Genomic DNA, 27,432 nt, shown 5'->3' with positions numbered 1-27,432 from the left:
CTCAACAAAAATAATTGAGTGAACGTTTCTCATCTCTGTTGTAGCTTTGCTGAACTATATCAAATGTATTGTGCTATTTCCAGCAGTAAATTGATATAATTAAACATTTGTTTAATGAAAGCAGAAAACAGCCGATTGAGAGTTACTTATTTCATCCAGATATCACTGATTTGGTGTTTCTTAGGGAAAAAAATGTAAATATTCACAGCTGTCTTTTGTTTTTCCCAGCACCTCCACTGACATGATTAAAAGCTGAGATGCAATTATGTGAGTCTAATGCGTTGTATCTAACCGATAGTATCTATAATACAGTATTCTGTCATTGAGCCTTGAAACAAATCATCATATCTTAAATTCAACAAGGCCCAAATCTAGAGAGAGCCCCAAACTGGGAGATGAGGGTGTGATCTGCAAACAAATCTGACAGTCTTGGCCGATCTGGTGGGGAGTCTGGGAGCAAGAGTAGCTGTTAGAGGACCCCTGCACTGGGCAGAAATAGCAACAACCTTGTACTCCAACTGTGCTTAGTCACAGACTAGAGGGTGCTCATGAGAGTGTGGACTTGGCTCAGAGGTTGCCAGGGAAGAGTACAGACTTGGTGGCATGATGTGCTGCCTCCTGAAGGGGTTGCAGCGGGCTGATAACGGATGACTGGCCTCTACACAGCCCAACAGTGAGTTCTTTTTTGAAGAGCGATGCAGTGGTGCACTGCCTGTGCTGCCTCAGGCCCCGACATGGTTTGGGCCCAATGCATTCTCCAGCCCCATCCTACACCAGTGTTTCTCCTTTTTTCTAAACTATGCCGTATTTTCTCCTCTCTCCTGCTTTAACATGTTTTTGTGTATGTTGCCCCCTCTGCTTGGAATCTGTTTTTCCTTTTTTTTTTTTTTAATCTAGCCCATGCATGCTGGAGAGTTTCTTTTTTTTTTGAGGTCTGATACATTTATTTATCTTTATATATTTTTTATTTCAATGGGTTTTAGGATACCTGTGGTTTTTGGTTACATGGATGAATTGCACATTGTTGAAATCTGAGAGTTGAGTGCACTTGTTACTCCAGTGTAGTGTACATTGTACCCAATAGGTAGTTTTTCATCCCTCAACCCCCTCCCACCTTCTCCTCTTCTGAGTCCTCGGTGTCCATTGTATCACTATGCCTTTGCACACCCATAGGTTAGCTCCCACTTATAAGTGAGAAAATGCAGTATTTGGTTTTCCATTTCTGAGTTACTTCACTTAGAATAGTGGGCATGGCAGAGTTTGACTGGCTGTCCTTAACTATCACTCGCAGTTAGGTTTAGCTACTCTACATTTCCATACCCTCCTTTATTTTTTCTTTAGGGCATTCTGAACAATTTTGATCATTTTATTAATTATTTCTAATTGTTTACCTACAGTCATTCTTGCCAGCTTGACTGTACGGCCCATGAGGCTGAGCTCAGGTCTGCTTATTCATAACTCGACAGCAGTACTTTGCATATAAGAAGTACTCCTTGAAAGTTTGGTACGTTTTATGCACTACAAGAACATACAGGAGAGTGGAACATAACACAGTTGGGGGACAGGCTTTTTAGAGAAGGCTGAGACATAATAAGCAAATGGGAGCTAGACAGTGCATTAGTCCATTTTATGTTGCTATAAAGGAATACCTGAGGCTGGATAATTTATAGATACGAGCTGTATTTGGCATATGCTTATGCTGGCTGTACAAGCATGGCATCAGAATCTATTTGGCCTCTCATGACCCCTCAGGAAGCTTTTACTCATGGCAAAAGGTGAAGGGGCAGCAGGCCTGTCACATGGCAAGAAGGGAGCAAGAAAGATGCCAGGCTCTTCATAAGAACCAGTTCTCTTGGCCGGGCACGGTGGCTCACACCTGTAATCTCAGCACTTTGGGAGGCCGTGGCAGGCGGATTACGAGGTCAGGAGATCGAGACCATCCTGGCTAACATGGTGAAACCCCATCTCTACTAAAAATAAAAAAATTAGCTGGGGCAGTAGCACGCACCTGTAGTCCCAGCTACTTGGGAGGCTGGGGCAGGAGAATCACTTGAACCCAGGAGGCAGAGTGCTGGGTCCGACCCACAGACCCTGACACAGTGACAGATGAAAGACGTACACTGACACAGATATTTTGCCTGTCAGTGGGGCTAAGGGGTTCTGCTGCCTGAGTCTGCAGCTTCGGCCTTGATAAGACAGCAAAGTTCACATTTATTTAGTACAGATTAAATGACAAAGTTCTCAAGTAAACACCACTAGAGGGTAATTAACATTGTCGACCTCCTGAGTAGAGAACAGTCATGAGCCCGCAGATGATCAAAGGTTGGTCCTAGGACCACTCAGTAAACAAGCTATTTAGAAAAAGTCCTAGGACCACATAGTAAACCAGCTATTTAGATAAACTCCTCTACATTCCTATGTATCTGTGCCCTAAGCTTTTAAGAGAATTCATTTCCCTTCAGCCAAATCTTTTACTGAAGCTACGCAAACCTGCTGGCCTTCCAAGAAGGTTTGTGTCTATTTCCTATAACTTTATCTTTGTAATTTCTCCCACTACCCTGACCGATCCCCTACAGTGGAGGTTGTGGTGAGCTGAGATGGCACCACTGCACTCCAGCCTGGGTGACAGAGTGAGACTCTGTCTCAAAAATTGGGGATCGCATTTCAACATGAGATTTGGAGGGGACAAACATCCAGACTGTATCAGACAGAAAAGGGGAGAAGAGTGTTTCAAGAAGTATTATTGTAGTGCACACAGAGTGTGGGTAGCACTTTGTAGGAGTGGGCACAACTCTATCTCCATCCTCATAGGGTCCTGGCTAGGCCTTGAGAATTAAATTCACCTAAGATAGATTAACAAGAACAAAGCATAAAATTTTATTTCATACACATTTTACACGACATGGGAGCCCTCATAAAGAAGTGAAGACCCAGAGACGTACTTAAAGCCCATTACTTTATATACTAGATTGGACAAAGAATAGTGTGTTGTGAAGAAGCATCTAACTTATGTGGGGAGGCTTGAAATATAAGAGTTATTATATAACAAGACAAGGATGCCCTCTCTCAGCACTCCTATTCAACACAGTATTGGAAGTTCTAGGCAGGGCTGTCAGGCAAGAGAAAGAAATAGAGGCTGTTCAACTAGGAAGAGAGGAAGTTCGACTATTTTTGTTTGCAGATGACATGAACCTATAACTAGAAAAGCCCATTGTCTCAGCCTAAAAGCTTCTTAAGCTGATAAGCAGCTTCAGCAAAGTCTCAGGATACAAAATCAATGTGCAAAAATCACTAGCATTCCCATACACCAACAACAGGCAAGCTAAGAGTAAATCATGAATGAACTCCCCACTCAAAATTGCCACAAAAAGAATAAAATGCCTAGGAATACAGCTGACGAGGAAAGTGAAGGACTTCTTCAAGGAGAACTACAAACCATGGCTCTAAGAAATCAGAAATGACCCAAACAAATGGAAAAACATTCCATGCTCATGGACAGGAAGAATCAATATCATGAAAATGGCTATACTGCCCAAAGTAATTAATAGATTCAATGCTGTTCCCATTGAATAATTGAATAATAAAACTACTAACACGTTCTTGACAGAAGTAGAAAAAAACTATTTTAAAACTCACATGGAACTGAAAAAAGAGTCCAGATAAGCAAGGCAATCCTAAGCAAAAAGAACAAAGCTTGGAGGCATCATGCTACCCGACTTCAAATTATACTACAGGGCTGCAGTACAAGAACAGATACATAGATCAGTGGAGCAGAACAGAGAACCCAGAAATAAGACCACACACCTATAACCATCTGATTTTTGACAAACCTGACCAAAACAAGCAATCGGGGAAAGATTCCCTATTTAATAAATGGTACTGGGAGAACTGGCTAGCCATATGCAGAAAACAGAAACTGGACCACTTCCGTACACCATATACAAAAATCAACTCAAGATAGATTAAAGACTTAAATGTAACACCCAAAACTCTAAAAACTCTAGAAGAAAACCTAGGCGATACCATTCAGGAAATAGGCATGGGCAAAGACTTCACGATGAAGATGCCAAAAGCAATTGCAACAAAAGCAAAAATTGACAAATGGTGTGTAATTAAGCTAAAGAGCTTCTGCACAGCAATAGAAACTATAAACGGTAAACAGACAACCTAAAGAATGGGAGAAAATTTTTGCAATCTGTGCATCTGATAAAGCCCTAATACTCAGCATCTATAAGGAATTTAAACAAATTTACATGAGAAAAACAACCCCATTAAAAAGTGGGCAGAGTGATTAAATCTGAGGAAGTGGAGTATCTGTGAGCTTCCACCTGACTTTACATTTAACTTGGAAGGTCAACACTGTATTTTATTTGATGTTACAGCAAGATAAAAGCAACATTAGAAGGGAAAATAATACAAGATTTCCCTCCACTCATACTCCTACCTCCATGTGGGATCATGAAGGCTTTTTAAAATTTCTTCTGATAATACACATAAACTGTATGAAATCTTTATATGCCTCTTCTCCATCTAATAAATCATATCAAATTATTATATATTTTGTATTTCTACTTATTAAATTATAAATATGAATTTATAATCAAAGTATATTTTATAGTAGGAGTCTTACTATAAAATGTTAATTGTAATGTAAATAAAATGCAAAATAGTATTTAATATTAAAGAACTATATGTTAGAAATTCATAGAATTTGAATTAGGTCTGTCCTCATCCTAAAAGAGTTTACTATCTCGAACATGAGATTAAATTTTTTAAATTCCCCTAAATTACTTTATTAGTTCATGTATTCATCTAATTTAAACCTAATCACCCTTAACATTTATTCTTCTACAAAAGGATTCTCTCCATACCTGGGACTTTTTAAGGCTTTGCTTTCATGTTGCCACATTGTTTATCTGTAACTGAGTCATGAATAATACATTATCAGGATGCCATCTGATAATGCCTGAGTCTTCAAAGGACACATATTTTCGAATGCTGTGATACACACTTGAGATCTAAACCCTGGGATTTGGTGGAAAACATTAAAAGCTGTCTCTCTAAACATCTAAACATATAAGATGCACATTCTTTACAATAAAGCAGAAATAAATTAAGATTCAGAGGCCCTAAGAATAACAGGATTAGGTCTCTTTAGGATATTTACTAGTATTATATGGCAACAGGATCAGTTACTTCAATTTTAAACATAGACTATATGTTAGACAAAATCTGAGCAGAAACGTTCCCATTAATTTCAATCTGAATGCTTTAGAGATCTAAACCAATACTAGTTTTATTTGCTAAAACCTCTACATTTTAGCCTGCTTGTATTATGCCATGTTATTTCTTAAGCAGTTTTTTAATCAAATAATGAAGGATGGTGAGTAGGTTATATGAATGAGGGCAAATGCTTTTATATACATATATATATACACACACACACACACACATAAATGACTGTGATTTAAATACTACTAAAGGCCATAGGTTTATTATATAGATATATTTTTTATTTTCTTAATAGGCTGGGCAAGTACTGAATTGTGATTTACATGTTTTAAGACATTTCAGTATTCTTTGATTATGTCCAAATTGAAGTCCTTGACTCTTGACCATTAGGACTCTGTTAAGCGTAGTCTTTCTATTTAATTTCTACATGGCATTTCTTAGGTAGATACATTATCTTTATACATCAGCAAATATTATGAGCTTAGAATATTTTGTTATATCCTCTAATTATCAGTATTGGATTTAGGTGTACATTTTTTTTTTGTAATGGGCTTGTGGATTTGTTTTATGTTCATACTAAATATGAACATTCTCCTCAACTGAAAATAAAATTTAAGGCTAACTATCTGATTGAACTAATTACTCAGCACCATAAAAAAGATGTGACTGATGGGGTTGCAGGAAAAACCATGATAGTACCCCAAGAGATTTCTTTCCACGTACTCCAGTGTCTCAGTACAGCTTGTTCTCATGAACTGATACCTTTGGCATGGTCTAAAGGAAATTATGTGTGTGTGTGTGTGTAAAAATGTATTCTGAAAAGGAAAAAATCTTTATAGTGGAGAAGGCTGGCAGATACCACGTCAATCAAGTGAACAGCATTAACATCGTTATATCATATTAATAACACCCTCCTACATGGATATAATTTGAGAAGGGCACTTGTGGAGTTCTTCTCTAAAATCCATAATTCCACTTTAACCTTTAAAGTAGTCAAAGAACTCCAAATTGAAGAATATTCCATAAAATGCCTGACCAACATTTTTAAGGCCAAGAAAAAAAAAGACTGAGAAATTGTTATGGCCAGAGGAGATAAAGAAGACATGACAACTAAATGCAGTATGTTAACCTGATTTCTGTTGTGTAATGGAAAAAGAGGACATTAGTAGAAAGCTGTTGAAATGTGAATAAACTTGAAAGTCTAGTTAATAGTAGTGACCAATGTCAGTCTTAGTTGTATCCTATGTGCCATGTTTAGACAAGATATTAACACTGCTGAAAACTGGATGGAGAGTATACTCCTTGTACTATTTTTGAAACTTTTTAGTAAATCTAAAATTATTCCAAAACACAACACTTCATTGAGAAAATATATTCACTGTTTCAAATGTGCTATTATCGTAGAACAGGTGTAATCTTTTGTTGAATGTCTCGCGGTAATATAGAATAAAGGCAAGTGTTTCTTAGTACTTAGGCAAAACAAAAACAAAAAAAACAAAAAAAAACAATGCCTTTGATGGACTCTCCCACCTTTAAAATATTTCTTCAGGAAATTTCAAATTGTGAGTTTCTGCTGCATATTTAGACAACTGTTTTACACGAAAATTATGCCTGGTAGAAAATCTTAGGTAGACATTTGATGGTCTTTAAACCATGGAGACAGCTCAGATGCTCTCAACTTTCCCACTTTCCCAGGGGATAAATTTAAAAATATGGTAAGACTCTGTCAAAAGTAGAACTGCCACTAGATATGTTTTTATCAGGATTAACTCTAGAAGTAGTAACCTATGTATTCCTGCCTCTCCTTCTTGCTTGTCAGTGTCCATCCTGGTCTACTTCAGCCTCTCATTTTCTCTGCCACTGCCTATGCTGACATTCTGACATACCTGCTTTTCTCCTCTTTATCTTGTTTCCGTGGCCTTCACTTACCACTTCTGTGCCATTCATTAACTCCCTAATTTGTACCTTTAATCCTAAACTCCAAAGCTTGTTTTCTCCTTGCTAACTGGAAGACCAGAGGAGCTTCATTTTATTGTCTAAAACAAGATTCATCTTTGTTCTCACGAGAACCTCATTTTGTCTTTTTGCATTTCCTTTCTCATTCAGTGGCGCTACCATCCACTTGCCTGGCAGAAACCTAAGAGTAATTTTATGCTTTACTCTACCATCCCTCGACAGTTGGTCACATTCCCTGAAATTCTTCAGATCTCTGTCCTGTGCCCACTTTTATCTTTGCAGTCTTACTGCCGCTACGTTAGTTCAAACATTTATCATTTCTCACTTGGGTTATTTTATTAGCCTCTGCTTGCCCCCTTCAGTACATTATCTTACCAAAATTCATATCATATATCTTAAATGTACATCTGCTTTAAATTTTTTATTGTCTCTCATTGTTATGTATTCAAGAAATATATATTTAATGAATAAATGCATCTCTAATAACATCAATGCAAATTCCAAAGGACATTATGCTAAAACTTAGCTGGCATGTAGAACTTTCTGCAGGACTCTTCTTGCTAGCATTCTTGATGCCGTGTTAGTTCTCCTGTGACATGTGTCCAGGTGCTTTAGAATCTTGCTTGTCTCTACCAATTGTGATAATGAATATGCTTATTATTGAAAGTAATAATTACCACCTTAAACTTTAATAAAATGTTAATCTTCAAAGCATTGTGATTAGAAGTCAGGTATTCGGGTGCTCAGGATAGGCCTGGCACTCTTTTTAGCTGCATGACAGTAGAAAGATATTTAAGGTTTTGTTTTTCATTTTCGGTTTTTTGTTTTTTTTTTAGACAGAGTCTCACTCTGTCACCCAGGCTGGAGTGCAGTGGCATGATCTCGGCTCACTGCAACTTCCACCTCCTGGGTTCAAGCGATCCTCCTGCCTCAGCTTCCCGAGTAGCTGGGATTACAGGTGCACACCACCATGCCCGGCTAGTTTTTGTAGTTTTAATAGAGATGAGGTTTCACCTTGTTGGCCAGGCTGGTCTCAAACTCCTGACTTCCAAGGAGATCCACCCACCCACCTTGGCCTCCCAAAGTGCTGGGATTACAGGTGTGAGCCGCCGCACCCGGCTAGTATTTAAGTTCTTTAAGCCTCAATTTTCTCATATGTAAAGTAAGAATACTAACCCACCTATAACAGAGCATTACATGGTAAAGCACTTAGTTCAGTGCCTGCTCCATAGGAAGTCCTTATTTTAAATATTGGCGATAGTGGTGATAGTAATAGTAATACACTCTTGTGCAACTAAATGTAATAGATTTTGTGGAGTAATATCACTTAAGAATTAGATTATGTCTTAGAAATCTCTTAAATTTGTTACAGTTTATTACCCAGGTTCATGGGACTCTCAACATAGTATTGTGGGTTTTTTTTTTTTTTTTTTGACATATTCTAATTTTACAGGAACTCTCAATATCAGAAACTTGAATTAAACTGAGAGCTTCTTACATGTTAATGTATTTCCCAGGTGAGGTCTGGAACTTCCCCTATTCCCAGGGAACCTATATATATTAAATATATCTCTGTATTTAATAGAATCCAACAGAGAGTGAGATGTACAACCCAGGTAACTATTTTTGTACCTTGCCTTTGTGTGGAGTAAAAAGGAAGGATCTGCTCTACCCTTGCTAATCCTAGTATGGACATTATATGCCTTATGCTCATGGAAGGATATATTACCCTAAGATTAGGCAAAAGTTCATGTTAGAGTTCCACAGGCAAAGTTCCTCCTCTTAGACATACCATAGAGAATATTAGGTATCTTCTTCGAGTCAGCTTAACACACTTTTACTTAATATCTGCTCTGTTTAAGTCAGTATGCTGTGATTTCATGACTAAGTCCATGATCTCAAACAGCCTTCAGTCTAATGGAGGAGACAGATTTACAGGTGACCATAAACTGATTTAGACTACTGTAATAAATACTGTAACTTGCCTCTTCAGAATAGATTCAACTTCTTTTGGATAGATTACTCTGCAGTTATTTAGATATATAATTCCTCTTTGAGAAAATGGAATAATATAGTTTTTTTCTAATGAAATTGAAGCTCATGTTGAAGCCTTCTGTGAACACCATATTTAAGGCAGCACCCTTCAACTCTACCTCTTGAATGCCTTGGTTGAACCATCCTTATATCTTCCCCTGCTCAATTTTCTTGTCGCCATCTGACATACTACATATTTAGGATATTTCTATTACATATTCATTCAGTATGTTATAAACTTCACACGGACAGGGAATTCTGCATGTTTGTACTCTGCTGTGTCCTCAGCACTTAAAACTGTATCTGGCACCTGTAAACATATTAAAACACATAGTGGGCACTCCATAAATATTTATTAAATGAATCAGTAGTTACAAATACAGAAGAATCTTGTAACAAACTCTTACCAAAAGTTAGCAAACATTAAGTATCTGCTTTGACTTAACAAGGCTTATTCTATTGCCACAGAACTTATCCATTGAGAATTTTTTTATTTTGGCAGTACATGGAAATATCCATTATTATATCTACTATTATATGAATATATATAATTATATTGTAAATGGTTATATATCTACTATTATATGATTATGTATGATTATTTGATTATAAATACCTTCAGTATTTATACCTATAGCAGAGGAACTTCAGTAGGATGTATGTTGTGTGTAAGTAAAAATTGTACAGTTCATATAATATCTTCCTCTCATTTCCTTAATTGGTATTTTATAACTTTTGGGACCTGCTTCTTCTTCTGAGTTCTAAGTTATTTGTAAAAATCGAGAGCTAAAACATGAGAATACATGAAGTTTGTCTCATATGCCATTGCCATCGTGAACTTGATAATAATAAATCTTGCTGTCTTTCTTGAAGAAGAAACAATGAAAGGAATACTGTTCAATTCCAACATCAGCTCTGTAACTGAGGCATTGTAATAACTTTTATGACAAGTTCACTACCTTTTTGCCTGTGCCTGTGTACCTCAAAGGGATACGGTAAGCTTAAATTGATAATTTTTATAAGATTCTAGACAGTAACATGACACATGTATTCATTTATATATATATTCAACCATTCAGTTACACATAAATATGTCTATATACACCACTCCTCGCTTTTTAGTGTATAACAACATTGTTCTGTTTGTTGAGTGCCAAAGTAACTACTTATATGTTCAGATTTTGGAACAAACGCAGTGCAAGCTAAGTATCAGACAAAGAAGCAAAGCTAAGGAAAAGATTTCTGGGCATCAGCCTGTGTTAGGCTATTTCCTAGATCATTTTGGAGAAGCCTTCAAAAGAGGAATTCACGTCTCTGTTTCTCCTTCTTAGAGATCAGCAATCTTTTTTATAGTGCTATGCAACGAGAGAAAATAGATAAACCCAGTGCTTTGAAGTGACTTGGGAGATGTTGCTACGGATATAAAAAGCTTACTACCTTAGAGGCTGTGGCAACCTAATCCATCCCTGCCAGAGGAGAAGCATGCTTTTTATAGGCCCCAAGACAAGGGTTAAGTTTATCTGCTTACCAGGAATCTCAGCTTGATGACTCACCTGCCAGATAAAATTTCTTATTAATGCAGAGAATTCCAGATTTGGTGGGTGTGAGGCTCCTCTTCAAAAGACACGCTGACCTTACGTGAAAAGAAGTATTGTATTTTGAATTACAGCATCGTGAGAATGCAGAAACTGCAGATGTAGAAAGAAACTATATATTGAGGACTTTTGTAACAATAGTGCACATATAATAGAACATCCTGAAATTACTTAGTAGATTGTAAAATTTGTCCTCATTCTGTATATTCCTTAGCCAGAGAATATTACATGTGGTAGTCCCTATATCTATAATTATGATTGTCCACAATGATAATAGTGTCTATATTTTTAAGAAATGTTTTGGGGCTGTGCACAGGGGCTAATGCCAGCAACTTCAGCACTTTGGGAGGTTGAGGCAGAGGATTGCTTGAGCCCAGAAGTTTGAGACCATCCTGGGCAGCATAGTGAGACCTCATCTCTAGAAACAAATAAAAATGAGCAGGGTGTAGTTGTGCATGCCTTTAGTCCCAGTTACTTGGGAGGCCGAGGGGAGAGGATAGCTTGAGACTTGGAAGTCAAGGCTGCAGTTCAGCCGTTCTCACATCACTGCACTCCAGCCTGGGCAATAGAGCAAGACCCTGTCTCAAAAACAAACAAACAAAAATAAATGTGTGGCTTATAGTTTAAGCCATGACTGAAAAACTGGAATGATGTTACTGCTCATTACAGGTCTATGTGTGTCAGATTGATATATATATATATATATATATATATCTTTTTTTTTTTTTGAGACGGAGTCTTGCTCTGTGCCCCAGGCTGGAGTGCAGTGGCGCGATCTCGGCTCACTGCAAGCTTCGCCCCCCCGGGTTCACGCCATTCTCCTGCCTCAGCCTCCCAAGTAGCTGGGACTACAGGCGCCCACCACCTCGCCCGGCTAATTTTCTTGTATTTTTTAGTAGAGACGGGGTTTCACCGTGTTAGCCAGGATGGTCTCGATCTCCTGACCTCGTGATCCGCCCGTCTCGGCCTCCCAAAGTGCTGGGATTACAGGCTTGAGCCACCGCGCCCGGCCTAGATTGATATATTTTTAGTGGTGATTATATAGGTAATGAAGAAAAGAGATGCATGTAATTTTTTTTTTCCTTTGTGTTAGGTGATGAGCCTAGCTATCTCAGAAAGTTCCATTTAAGTTAAGGAAGAAGATGGAATGCTATAGTACTCACTCTCTATCCGTCTCCTCTGTTAGTAGCTGGAAGTAGACGTTCATGTTGTGTCCATGACCGTCTGCTTTCCCATTTGTACTTAGCCCTCCTTGGTTAACGTGCTGTTTCATAACAGAAAATGGCATACGAAAATCCAGATTCGTGGAGTGGAAATAAGATGATACTAACTTCTTTCCTGAATCTGCTGTGTACCTTCCCCTGTGAACATATATGTCGATGTATATAATTCTCAGTATGAACAACTGGATCAGGATATCTTGAAACATATTAGGAAATAGGAATATCTAAATCAAGTTCTATTGATTGCAGTTTAATTCTGTTTCCTCATCAATTTCTACTAGAGGATTTAGATGCCTGTAAGATTGACCCTAAAGATTCTGATTTTTTTTTTGTAAAGCATCCATAGAAATAAAGGGAATTATTTTAGAGAGGAAATTATTATTTGAACAAATATTTTATTCCAGATTACAGATTTACTGTGATGCTCATGGATATGGAATATGTTTAAGGTAAATAGCAAATAGCGTTGCTTATCACTTTCAGGTCAGCCTGGGGGTGGCTTCAACTTATGAAGCAGACCTACTGCATTGCAAGAAATACACTTTAATTTAATTAATGTCACTGCAGTAACATGTTTAACATTCTCATTTGGCATTATGAAATGGTCCAGTGCATATCTAGAAACCAGAGTGTTAATGACAAAGTGCCAAATTTGCAATCAAAATGCTCTCTATTCTCCCAGAAGGTGGAAAGGGGATAATTAACGTAAACTGTGTATGTTACACCAGATTGCTAGATCTAAGGATTGCACTACAGCAAGTCTGATGGCCACCTGTTATAACTGGGCAATAAAAAATAGAGAGAGTTTTAAACCACTCAACTTTGGGGGAAATAATACACCAAAAATAGTACAAATAGCGAAATCTATTTTATGCAGACATGGAAGCTAGATGTTTCATATATCACTTTCAATGAGACTATGCAACTGAGACTTATTTCATGATTGAATTCCACCAAGAAATAGATTAAAACGAATCATGATGATGAAAGAGAGGATAGTTGCTATTAAGAAATGATCACAAGTACAGATATACTAATCTCCTGGGACCAGAGCATGTCTTTATCACAGTCAATCGGTTCCAAAGTGGCTTGGAAAATTGTCTTTTGTCAACTTGATCATTGGTGGGTGTGACTGAAGAAAAAGGATACAGATTCTGAGGTATCAACCCATTTTCCGTGGAAAGGGAAGGAGTGACTGTAGTGTGCTTTCAGGTATTCAACTTTAGCGGGGCATTATGTATGTTAGAGAATTTTTAGCCAGAGTAAACGGTACTTGGTACTTTTTGAGTAGGACTTCAACAGTAAATTTTGGGATGTTTTCAATTGTGTACCAAGCAACATTTATAAAAGGAAATTGTATGGCCAGGAGCGGTGGCTCAAGCACTTTGGGAGACTGAGACGGGCGGATCACGAGGTCAGGAGATCGAGACCATCCTGGCTAACACGGTGAAACCCCGTCTCTACTAAAAAATACAAAAAACTAGCCAGGCGTGGTGGCGGGCGCCTGTAGTCCCAGCTACTCGGGAGGCTGAGGCAGGAGAATGACGTGAACCCAGAAGGCAGAGCTTGCAGTGAGCTGAGATCTGGCCACTGCACTCCAGCCTGGGCGGCAGAGCAAGACTCCGTCTCAAAAAAAAAAAAAAAAAAAAAAGAAAAGAAAATTGTAATATCCTTTCAAAGTCTATCTCCAAATAGCTAATTGTTTCTGAATATAAGTCACACTTTTATTTTTCATTTTACACTAAACACCTAGTGTGTTAAAGATGGTGCACTAGGTATTATGGCCATTCTAAACCATAAACAATGGATCTTTCCATTCCTCATAACCCCTGTAATTCAAAAGGAATACCTTTGAATTCACTAAAATATCTTCATATCCTGAGAATATGAGAGGTTTGGACACCATAATTACCTCTAGTAGGTTTTATAATATCTATTCTGTTTATACAGACCCTGATTTTATGTATTGTTGTTTACTCATAATTCCTACTCTTCTCCTCAAAGAATTTAATTTTCAGCAAAGATAAGTTGAATAAAATTATGTTAAAAAAGAAACTTCCCACAAGGGTGTGGTTTTTTTAATTCCATTCAACTCTCCTTACCACTCACTTCTGATATAGGGAAATGTAAATACATGCATATTTGCTCTTCCTGTCCCATGGTGTATTTATATGGGGAAGAAAAATAACACATTTCTACATTTTCTAGATACAACACTCTTGTGTTTGTTTATATGCAAAAAATGTCCCATCTATAGGGATCTCATTGACCTGGCTTGAAAACCTATAGTCCAGTTAATCAAGGAAATATCAATATTCAAGACAGCTTTGTGAGGAAAGCACTATTATTACATGATTATTACAAAATCATAAGGCAGCCAGTCTTGAAGTATTTAATTAAAAGACTCAAAATCATTGCCCAGGGTGAATCAGAAAAGGTTTTCATTGTTCAGGGAGTGAACTCTCTGTCATTGTCCTATACACTGTCACGACCAGAGTACCTGAAATTAATGTGCTTTCAGAGATTCTTTGAAGCAATCTGAGGGTAAACAGAACACACCTATGATAAAAGCACTGCACCCAGTGTACCTAGGGAGTGCTCTAAAGGAGGAGAAATGTCACAGCAGTCATCAGATTTAGGTTGCTTGGGGTCAACATATGAAGAACCTTTAATTTCTAGATGAGAAATTTGAGCCTTGATCTATATAGATAATCGTAAGCTATTAAAAATTTTTGAGCAGAAAATCATAAGGCAATTTAGAAAAATAATGTAATGGTTGTATGCAAGCTGCATTGAAGGATGGAAAATCTAATGACAGTAATAAAAGAACCAATTACCATGTTCTTTGAAGAACAATACTTTAGTCATTTTCTCCATCAAGAATTTGAGAAAGGAATAGAGACCTCAGAAATTAGTTTTAAAGTATGTACTTGGTGGTGACTGATCTTTTTTGACAAAATTGAAACCTCAAAACTATAACTATTCAGCTAACATCTATTATGCATGTGCCAGGCACTCTGCTAAGTATTATAGATTGAGAAATGCAACTGAATGAGACCTAGTTTCTGACTCTAAGACTGTCCTGTCTTTTGGGGTGGATGCACTTGTAATCAGATTATCTTGATACACTGTCAGTAGTGCTACAGTAGAAGTCTGATAGGATGGATGAGAACCCCACTGGAAGCAAACATTTTCCAGTCTAGAGTGTTCAAAGACTCCTTCCTAGTGGAGGTGGTCAGTCTGCTGAGTCTTGAAGGTATGGTAAGGGCTTACCAGAATAAGGGCAGTGTTTACTTTGAGTATTCAAAGTTAAAGATAAACCCCTTAATTCTGGCATGTCAAAGAATAGGCAGTCCTGCGAGAATGTAATAATCACACATACAACCTTGGTTCAGGCAATATTTACATTTGCTTCCTTTAACAAGCTAGCAGAGAACTTTACTGGGATTGGTCAGTTTCTCCTGGACTCTCCTACTGCTGGTTCCTATCTTAGTGTGTCAAGGATCTCTGCCAGCAAGACTTTCTTTTTCCACTTATGCAAGGAAGTTGGAGTCCCTTGGCTGAGCTCTCCAGAGAGGTACGGGGGCATCAGTGCTAGAGGGTTAATGAGGGTATAGACTGCCTGGGATTTTATGCTAAAACTTTTACCAGGGGATTATGGTTTATAGCAGACACGTGTCTTAGCACAGATCCTCATCACAGCACCCGTAGTTTTTCAGATGCAAAGAAGCTTGTATACATTGCTGACTCTTCATGTTTGTGTTCCTCCCCCTTTTTAAAAAACACTTTTTTTCCTAAAATAACATGTTGAAAAAAAGGGTTTTTTATAATCATGTGTTATAGACTGAGTGTTTGTGTCTCTGAAAATTTCCCCAGTGTGATTGAGGAGGTTGGGCCTTTGGAAGGTAATTTTTTCATGGAGGTCGAGACTTCATGAATCGGATTAGCCCTGATGAAAAAAGCTCTATCTCTACTCTCTGCCATGACCATGTGAGGATGCAATGAATAGATGGCCATCTGCAAACCAGGAAGAGGGTCCTCACCAGAACTGCATCTGCTGACACCTTGCTCTTGGGCTTCCCAGCCTCCAGAACTGTGAGAAATAAATGTTGTTCAACTATACAGTCTAATTTGTTAAAGCAGCCCAAGCTAAGACAACACTTTTGTGACATTTCTTAATAATACTATGTTAAGAGTTCAGAAAAGTAAAACACTGTATCCAACCAAGTTCACTTTTTTTGGTGGTAGAGGTAGGCATCTTCTGGAAATACTTACAGTAATTACATGCTTTACAAGGAAAGGAGGGGAAAGGTGATAGTTTTAGCACTAAAGTTTGAAATCTTGTGATGTTTTCTGAGATTTTTTTTTTTAGATGGAGTTTCGCTCTTGTAGCCCCGGCTGGAGTGCAATGGCGTGATCTCGGCTTACTGCAACCTGCGCCTCCCGGGTTCAAGCGATTCTCCTGTTTCAGCCTCCCAAGTAGCTGCGATAACAGGTGCATGTCACCATGCCCAGCTAATTTTTGTGTTTTTAGTAAAGACGGGATTTCATCATAATGGTCAGGCTGGTCTCAAACTCCTGACTTCAGGTGATCCTCTTGACTTGGCCTCCCAGAGTGCTGGAATTATAGGTGTGAGCCACCACGCCTGGTTGTTTTCTGAGAATGAAAGTATGGTTGTCCTTTGGTATCTATGGGGGATTCGTTCCAGGACCTACCGTGCATACCAAAATCTGTGAATGCCCATGTCCCTGATATAAAATGGCATAGTATTGGCATGTAACCTATGTATATCATTCTGTATACTTTGTCATCTCTAGATTATTTATAATACGGAATGCAATGTCAATACTATGTAAATAATTGTTGTACTGTATTGTTTAAGGATTAATGGCAAGGAAAAAAATCTGCCCATGTTCAGTACAGACACAATTTTTTTTTCTGTATATTTTTGATCCATAGTTGGTTGAAACCTATGGATGCAGAACCCCTGGATACAGAGGGCTGATTGTATTTCTAGAATGTAAATGTGGGGTGGGAGTTGAAGATGTGATTTATTTATGTCATTTATTATGGAAGCAAATGGACTTCATCTTGTGGAGCCTGGAGAACCAATACTTAATTTTTTTTTTTTTGAGACAGAGTCTCGCACTGTCGCCCAGGCTACCATGCTGGAGTGCAGTGGCACGATCTCTGCTCACTGCAACCTCCGCCTCCCGGGTTCATTCTCCGCCATTCTTCTGCCTCAACCTCCCGAGTAGCTGGGACTACAGGCGCCCGCCACCATGCCCGGCTAATTTTTTGTGTTTTTAGTAGAGACGGGGTTTCACCGTGTTAGCCAGGATGGTCTTGATCTCCTGACCTCGTGATCCGCCCGCCTCAGTCTCCCAAAGTGCTGGGATTACAGGCGTGAGCCACTGCGCCCAGCACCAATACCTAACTTGAAGCAGAACATTGGCAAGCTCAGATTTAGTATTTGGAAAACTTACTGTCATAACCAGTTGAAGGCCTCCTTGGTTATAGAGGCAGCATTGTAGATAAGAAGGCCAGTGGAATTATCCATGTGAGAATTATGATTTCTGAATTAAGGCTGTGACAGGGATGATGAAATAAGAATGATTCGAGAACAATCTAGAATTTCCTCGGATTTCTTATCTGTGAATGGAAGCCTCAAAATTTTGCCATGGCAAGAGACATTATTTCTATCTCACCCAAACATGCTTACACTAAACTAGACCTTACGTTATAATGTAGCCTGCTTGAAATGGAAACAGGATCCCTGTAGTAGTGCTTCCATAGCTTGACAAGATGCAACAAGATGTATCCTGTGTTTTTTCATATAACGTATGTTGGTACTATAAAATATGAGTTCTTTACTTTCTCTCTGGTTTCTCATTGAGCTTCGTATTAATCAGTAGAATTATTTTATCGGCTTACTAAAACATGTTTTAGTATTGCTTTTTTTTTAGTCAAATTATTTGTTCTTGCTCTATCTTGATCCCACTCATTCCTCCAAACCCTGAATTGGCTCTTCCATCTTCAAATTATAGGATCAAACAAACCAAGAATTTCATTATTCTATTGAAGCCTCACTAGAGTGCAGCACACATCTTTGAGAGGTTAAAGGAAGCTTATTAAGCGTAATCTAAATTGTTTATACCCTAGTGTTTAATTTTGTTAAGTTGGCTATGCTAACGTTAGTTGCAGCTCTCAGACAGTAGGGTAAACATATGCCTTGGTTTACATGGGATAGTTCCAGTTTGTGCCCATATTCTTGGTGTAATTTATTTATAATGTCCCCTTTTTACTTTCAAAAGTGTCTCAGTTTGTACATTAAATTGTATGATCACCCTATCTTTCAGGGAGAACCACAAAGAAATTGTCCATTTATGCATTTCTAGAATTCAATTTATGAAAAGTAAATGTAATTAAAATATGCTGACAGCCACTGTGCCTGCTGTAGACTTCATTCATAGTGTCTCTAAGTCTTTTTGAGGACAAATGGAGTAAAACTTGTCATTTGTTTACTGAAAGATTTTTACTGCTATAATAGAAAAATGAAATTACTTCTCTTTTGGTGCTGTATGTCCGTCAACCAGTCTTGTCATGATTCTATTAAGGTAAATAATGCAAAGCTGAGTTTTGCATTTATTTTCTAAACTAAATACATACTATGACTATTTAACTTATTGTGGTAGCAAACAGAGAACCGAATATGGACTTATAAGTGAAACGAATCTTGAAAAATGTGATAATGAATTTAGTGCATCCCCTACCTTTACAGATGAGTGACCCAGATCACAAGGAGGTTATGTTACATATATGTGGTTCATGGCTACTTAAGTAGCATACAGTGCTATAGGTAGACCTCCAATGTTTTAATCCAGGGATTCAAGGTTCTTTTCGCTAGATGGGATTGCATATGAAAACCACAGGCTACCTTTATTCCCCTCCCAGTCATCTTGTAAACAAAAAGGTCCGTGGAAAACATCCTGACTTTAGAGTAGGAAATATATGGAAAGCAGTCAGAAATTGATATTTTACATTTCATATATTTAAAATATGGCATAATAGGTATGTGCTGAGTACCTTTGTGTATGTGCACCAAATATGTTTTAAATTTTTTTTTTTTTTTGAGACAGAGTCTCACTCTGTCGCCCAGGCTGGGGTGCAGTGGTGCGATCTCGGCTCACTGCAAGCTCCACTGCCTCCCGGGTTCACGCCATTCTCCTGCCTCAGCCTCCCTAGAAGCTGGGACTACAGGCGCCCGCCACCACACCCGGCTAATTTTTTTGTATTTTTAGCAGAGACGGGGTTTCACCGTGTTAGCCAGGATGGTCTCGATCTCCTGACCTCGTGATCCGCCCACTTCGGCCTCCCAATATGTTTTAAATTTTTAATTGACTGCATATGTTTATGGGGTACAACGTGATGTTTTGATACCTGTATATACATTGTGGAGTGATCAAATCAGGATAATGTGAATATCCATCACTTTAAGTGTTTATCATTTCTTTGTGGTGAGAACATTGAAAATCCTCACTTTTAGCTATTTTGAAATATATAATACATTATTAACTGTCATCACTGTGCTGTGCAATAGAACACCAGACTTTATTTCTTCTAACTGTAACTTTGTACTCATTGACCAATGTCTGTTTTTCCTCCATCCACCAGCCCCTGATAATTACCATTTTACATTCTACTTCTATGAGTTGGACTTTTATAGATTCGACATATGAGATCAGACAGTATTTGTTTCTTTGTTTCTGGCTTGTATAGGTTCATCCGCATCACAAATGATAGAATTTCCTAGTTTTTTTAAAAAGGCTAAATCATATTCCATTATTTATATATACCACAGTTTTTAACCCATTTGGTAGGTACTTGGGTTATTTCCACATCTTGATGATTATGAATAATGCTGCAGTGAATGTAGGAATGCAGATATCTCTTCAGCATACTGGTTTCCATTACTTTGGGTATGTCCCAGTGGTGGGATTGCTGGATCGTATTGTGATTCTATTTTCAGTTTTTAGAGGAAATTCTATACATTTCTTTACGTAGCTCTACTAATTTGTAAAACCACCAAAAGTGTATGTATAAGGGTTCCCTTTTCCCCACATCTTCACCAACACTTATCTTTCAACTCTTTGATAATAGCCAATCTAAAAGTTGTGAGGTAATAATTCATTGTGGTTTTAATTTGCATTCATCTGATGATTAGACCATGATGAGCATTTCTTCACATATCTGTTGGCCATTTCTATGTCTTCTTTTGAGAAATGTCTTCAAATCCTTTGCCTATATTTTAAAAGGGTTAAAATGTGGCATATATACACCATGGAATACTATGCAGCCATATAAAAAGATGAGTTCATGTCCTTTGTAAGGACATGGATGAAACTGGAAACCATCATTCGGAGCAAACTATCTCAGGGACAAAAAACTAAACACCACATGTTCTCACTGATTGGTGGGAATTGAACAATGAGAACACTTGGACACAGGAAGGGGAACATCACACACCGGGGCCTGTTGCGGGGTGAGGAGGGGGGAGGGATAGCATTGGGAGATATACCTAATGTAAATCATGAGTTAATGGGTGCAGCACACCAACATGGCACATGCATACATATGTAACAAACCTGTACGTTGTGCACATGTACCCTAGAACTTAAAGTATAATAATAAAAAATAATAAGTTTTTTTTTGTTTTGTTTTTTTTTTTTTGAGATGGAGTTTCGCTCTGTTGCCCAGGCTGGAGTGCAGTGGCCGGATCTCAGTTCACTGCAAGCTCCGCCTCCCGGGTTCACGCCATTCTCCTGCCTCAGCCTCCCGAGTAGCTGAGACTACAGGCGCCCGCCACCTCGCCCGGCTAGCTTTTTGTATTTTTTTTAGTAGAGACGGGGTTTCACCCTGTTAGCCAGGATGGTCTCGATCTCCTGACCTCGTGATAAAATAATAAGTATTATTTTTTAAAAGGGTTATTTGTTACCTTGTTACAGAGTAGTCTGAGTTTCTTGTATATTTTGAATAGTAACCCCTTATCTGATGTATGATTTGCAAATATTTTCTCCCAGCTGATGGGTGCCTCCTTTATTAATTGTTTCTATCACTGTGCAGGTGTCTTTTAGTTTGAACCAATCCCATTTGTCTATTTTAGCCCTTGTTACTTGTGATTTTGGGGTCATTATCTAAGAAGTTTCTACCCAGAACGATGTCAGTCTTAGAGCTTTTTCTCCATGTTTTCTTCTTATATTTTATGGTTTCTGCTCGTATATGTAAATCCTTCATACATTTTGAGTTGATTATTTCATAAGGGGTGAGGTAAGGACCCAAACAACTCCCAGACTCAAGCGATCCTTCTGCCTCAGCTTCCCAAGTAACTAGGACTACAGATGCATGCCACCATGCAAAGCTAATTTTTTTTTTACCTTTTACCTTTTATTTATTTATTTTTAATTTTTTTTTTTTTGGCAGAGATGGGAGTCTTGCTACATTGCCTAGGCTAGTCTTGAACTCCTGGCCTCAAGCAGTCCTCTTGCTTTGGCTTCAATAAGTTCTGGGATTACAAGCATGAACTACCATGCCTGGCCTCCAATTTCTTTCTTTCGTACGTAGATATCTAGTTTTCCCAACATCATTTATTGAAGAGACTACACTTTCTTCAATGTGTGTTCTTCACAATTTTGTTGAAAATCAATTGACCATAGATGTGTGGGTTTATTTTGGAGCTCCCTATCCTATTCCATTGGTTGATGTATCTTTTTCTGTCAGTATCATGCTGTTTTGATTACTATAGCATTGTAATATATTTTGAAATCTGGTAGTATGATATCTCCAGCTTTCTTCTTTTTATTGAAGATTGCTTTGTCTATTTGGTGTCTTTTATGACTCCATATGAATTTTATGAATGTTTTTTTCTATTTCTGTGAAGAACTACATTGTAATTTTTATAGAGATTGCATTGAATCTGTAGCATTGTGAGTAATATGGACATTTTAACAATATTCTTCCAATTGAAGAACATGGGATATCTTTTCATTTATTTGTGTCATCTTTAATTTTTTAATTAATGTTTTATAGTTTTTAGTATTCAGATCTTTCACTTAAAATTTGGTTAAATTTACTCCTAAATTTTTTTTGATCCTATTATTAATGGGATTGTTTTCTTCACTTCTTTTTCAGACAGTTCATTGTTACTATATAGAAACTACTGATTTTTTATTTTGCACCCTACAACTTTACTGAATTTGTCAGTTTCAACCATTTTCTGGTAGCTTCTTTAGGATTTTCTGTATATATTAATAAGATCATGACATCAACAAACAGATATAATTTCACTTCATCCTTTCCTGTTTAGATGCTTATTTCTTTCTCTTGGCTAATTGCTCTGGCTAGGATTTTCAGGACTATGTTGAAGATACTTAATATGATTTTTATCTTCTTAAATTTGTTAGACTTGTTCCATGACCTAACATATGATCTATTCTGGAGAATGTTCCTTGTGCACTTAAGAAGAGTATGTCTTCTGTTGCTGTTGGATAGAATGTTCTGGGTATGTCTTTTGGGTCCATTTGTGGTACTTTAAAGTACAGTTCAAGTCCGGTGTTTTCTTATTGATTTTCTGTCTGGATGACCTGTCTAATGTTTAAAGCGGGGTATTGAAATCTCCTACTATTATTGTGGTGAAGTCTTTGTCTCCTTTCAGATCTTTTAATGTTTACTTTATATATTTAGGTGCTCCAACGTTGGGTGGACATATATTTACAATTGTCATATCCTCTTGATGAACTGATCCCTTTGTCAGTATATAAGAATCTTCTTTGTCTATTTTTACTGTTTCTACCTAAAGTCTATTTTGTTTGTATTATGTATAGCTGCCCCTGCATTCTTTTTGTTTCCATTTTCATGGAATGTCTTTTTTATTCCTTCACCTTCAGCCTATGAGTGTCCTTTAAAGTAAAGCAAGTCTTTAAAGGACACTCATAGACTGAAAATGAAGGAATAAAAAAGCCATTCCATGTTGAGTCTTTACAACAGTATATTCAACCACTCTATGCTTTTTGACTGGAAAAGTTAATCCATTTACATTTATATAATTATTGATAGGTGCAGACTTACTAGTGCCATTTTGTTCATTGTTTTCTGTAGAGCAGTTGTTTTTTAGATCTTCTGTTCTTTTTTTCCACTGGTGTTCTTCCTTTGTGGTTTGATGGATGGCTCCCTGTAGTAGTATGCTTTAGATCTTTTCTTCTTATCTTTTGTGTGTCTCTTAGAGGATTTTGCTTTGTGGTTACCCTGAGGCTTACATAACACATACTTAAAACTGGCTATTTCAAATTGATAACAGCTTAATTTTGATCCCATACACCCACTACACATTTACTCTTCTACTTCCCACATTTTATGTTTTTAATGTCTTGGTTTATGTTTTTTATAATACATAATCACTTGAAAAATTATTAAAGCTGTAGTTTTGTTTTTAGTAATTTTGCCTTTTATCCTTTATACGGGAGGTATAATTGTTTACCCAGCACTGTTTCAGTGTTAGAGTGTATTGGATTTGACAGTAGACTTGCTCTTATACTTAAAGTTTTATACTTTCATATATTTAATGTTACTAATTAGTGTCCTCTTATTCTGCTCGAAGAACTCCCTTTGGCCTTTCTTATAAGACAAGTCTAGTGGTGATAAACTCTCTCAGTTTTTGTTTGTCTGAGTGTTTATTACCTCTTCACTTTCAAAAGACAGGATTGCTGGGAGTAGTATTCTTGCTTGAAAGAACAACCCCCATCCCCCTTCAGGATTTTGAATATATGATTTAACTCCCTTCTGGCCTGCGAGATTTCTGCTGAGAAATACACTGATACGTTTATGGAGATTTGTTTACATGTGACAATTCACTTTTTCCTTGCTGCTTTCAACACCCTAACTTTTGACATTTTGATTATGATGTGTCTTGGTGTGGGTCTTTTTTGGATTTATCTTATTTGATTTATCGTAGGCTTCTTGGATTTGCTTTCTATTTCCTTCCCCAGGCTGGGGATGTTTTCTGCCATTATTTCTTCGAATGTATTTTCTGTTCTTTTCTCTTTCTCTTGTTCTTCTAGTACACTAATAATGTGTAAGTTGTTATACTTGATAGTGTCACATACGTCTCTTAAGCAATCCTTACTTTTTTTCACTTGTCAGATATTGCTGAAGGATTAAGTAATAAAAGGACTGGGAATTGACCACTGAGTTTTGCTATGTAGATGCCTTGGGTATTCATGTTTGATGCAGTAATAAAGGGTAGCAAACTTATCTCTTATCTGTATTACTATAATGTAATCTCTTTTTATCTCCTGACTTCTTGCCTTTTCAGTTTATTCTCAACACACTCCGCATGGTGACATTTTAAAATACATAGATCATATCAATCCTCAGCCCAGAATGGCCCCCCACTTAATGTTAATAAAAACCAAGGATTTTACAATGACTTAACAAAGCTCTATACAAATCTAACACTTGCATTTTACTCTGATTTTTCCTACTTCTACTAATTTTTCATTTTGCTCTAGCAACTTAACTCCTAAAGCTCTTTGCCAATGCCTGTAGCCATGTAACATTGTCCCTATATTACTATAGTCTGTTCTCTGGAACATCGGCCTGCCCCCTATTGTCCTGCCCCATGTATCCACATATGTGGCTAATTCCCTCAACTTCTTTCAAGTCTTTGTCTACTTTATTACTTTTCCAATGCAGCCTACTGTAGCTGTCTTATTTAAAGTTGAAACATTCCCCCCAACCATTTTTTATCTTCCTTTCTCTACTCTGTTATTCTTTTTTAGCATTTACCACCTTTTTCACATTCTAACTTATATATTCCTATAAAAAAACCTTTTTGTCAAGTGTATATTATCCTTCATTTGAATATTAACTCCATGAAGGCAGGGGCTTATGTGTTCTTTGCTGATATATCCTAAGTGTTTAGGATATTTCCTAGCACATGGTAAATAATCCACAAACATTGGTTAGTTTTTCTTGTCATTAGCTTGTAAATGAAGCTTATAAAAGCATCAGATGTATATCTGAGCTAATAAATATGACGTGTTTGTTTTTTCCAAAGCTACTACCTGTTGGAATCATTTCCAAGTAAGAAAGTACTATTTTGTAGGAGTTAGGTGATGTTAACTCAGCCTAATAATTAGCTTCTTGCCTCTCTGGTTATTTATTCAGTTTTTCCTGAGTATTTATATGCTCAAGGGAAGCTCAGTAAACACCTGTTGTCTACTCTGTTGCAAACACTGTGCTAGTAGCTGTGTTTCATAGGCCTCCTCTAGAAGGAGAGATTCACAAGTATGTCAATGTTTATAACGAAGTATGACTGGGTGATGTTAGAAATAAATGCACAGGGGTTTGGGTTCACACAGAAAAGACACACTTGCAGTCTATAAATGGTCTATTTTAGATTGAACACTCTGTTCTCTTTCTGATATCTCTGTGAGTATCAGATGTCCTACTTACAGCCAGAACTAGAGAACTGCAAAAATGATCCAAAGCCAATTCCTTTTGTGTCCCACCTGCAGCTTGCATTGATCCTCGTGTTTTTAATCAATCTTGCTAAATACTTCCTGTAGGGAAAATGAGTAGTGATGAGAGGTAATCTTGCTGCTACTTTCTTCTGACAATTTTAATGATTGATTTACAGATATTGCTTATTCCTCATGATATCCCATTGTCGAAGATGGGGATTAAATTTCAGTCTTAAAGGTTATGGGATCCCTCAAGGCTTGGCGTACAGTAATGAAAAATTGAGAACCTAAAAAGGGGATTTCAGATTCTGTATAGTGAATAAACTTTTATCAGGCCTTGCTTCTGATATGAATTTAGGATTATGTGGATAGGAATATGCCATGAGCTTTTTACTGCAGCTTTAGAACTTTCTCTATATTTCGTATACAATTTCTTATTTATGTATTTCTCTTCAGTTTAAAGCAAATGCTCTAGTTTTCCTGAAGTCATAAATAATCTCTGGGCCTTTCCCAAGTGGTCTGTAGAGGCCTTCTTAATAAGGCCTCCAAAACATAAATAGAAAAGATTTACCTAACTTGATATCACAAACAGAAGCCATCCCTTTGATAAGTCTATGTCTAATTGCTTACAAGTTAACTCTTTCCTCTGAATATTAACGGATGTCCTGGACATTGCCTGTGTATTTGGAGTAATACATACTTCCTAGATTACATGGTCTTTCTGAGCCACAAAGCCTAATTATTTGAATTCTAAAAAGATCTCTGAGGAGAATAATAGATCCTTTAGATGTATGGTTTGTCTGGTTTCTGTTTCTTTTTTTCTTTTTCTTTCTTTTTTCTTTCTTTTTTTTTTGTGAGACATAGTCTCACTCTGTCGCCCAGGCTGGAGTGCAATGGTGCATTCTTGGCTCACCACAACCTCTGCCTCCTGGGTTCAAATGATTCTCCTGCCTCAGCCTCCCCAGTAGCTGGGACTACAGGTGCGCACCACCACTTGGGCCCAGCTAATTTTTATATTTTTAGTAGAGACGGGGTTTCATCATGTTGGCCAGGATGATCTCGATCTCTTGACCTTGCAATTTGCCTGCCTCAGTCTCCCAAAGTGCTGAGATTACAGGCGTGAGCCAGTGCACCCAGCCTGCCTGGTTTCTTTGATTTTTAACTTTTGATGTTCCTGAGTACATATCAGGTGGGTATATTTCTGGGGAACACACAGATATTTTAGTACAGGCACGCAACGTGTAATAATCACGTCATGGAAACTGGGTTATCCATCCCCCGAAGCATTTACCCTTTGTGTTACAAACAATCCAGTTACACTCTTAGTTACTGGTTTGACTGTCTTAAAATATTTTAAGCTTAATGTGAAGCATGTTACCCTTAGTAAAAATTCCCATTCTTCTTACATTCTGATAAGGTCACAAATAGGAAACTCATTTCAGAACTTGGTTCTTCTCTGTAATTTACTTTTAGTGTTGTTATGGAATCCCATTTTGAAGTATACATTCCCACAGTATGGCAATTATCTATTTCTTCCTTAGGCTAATGAGTCTTTTCTTGCAATATCTTCACTTATTCATTCGTCAAACTCTTGAACATCTTGTATGTAAAGCACTTTGCAAAATCCCTGGTATAACCATTGAACCAGAGAAACAACATTTGGCTTCATGACCTGATACCACTTATTTCTGTGGGAAATGAAGAGGTTCTGTTGGTGCTTGGTTAACAGGTTATTATTCTAAACTCACGCCATCTTTATGGATCACACATTAAGCCTTTTTAATGTATTATTTTAAAACATAAACACCAATATTCTGTATTTTTGCTTATTTTTTATATGTGACTATATGTGACTCCCGGTTTTACCTTCCTTG

General features: G+C 37.5%; 1 protein-coding gene across 2 annotated transcripts in view; it reads left to right on the top strand.

Annotated features, from left to right (window-relative positions):
- The window catches only part of TPK1 (thiamin pyrophosphokinase 1), a 396,830-nt gene that overhangs the window by 232,593 nt on the left and 136,805 nt on the right, over positions 1-27,432 (top strand). The gene's annotated exons all lie outside the window — the stretch shown is intronic.

This window comes from Theropithecus gelada, chromosome 3, assembly GCF_003255815.1.
Source record: "Theropithecus gelada isolate Dixy chromosome 3, Tgel_1.0, whole genome shotgun sequence".
NCBI classification, from domain to species: Eukaryota; Metazoa; Chordata; class Mammalia; order Primates; family Cercopithecidae; genus Theropithecus; species Theropithecus gelada.
Note: the sequence above shows the minus strand (reverse complement) of the source record. Positions and strands in the feature narration are given on the sequence as shown.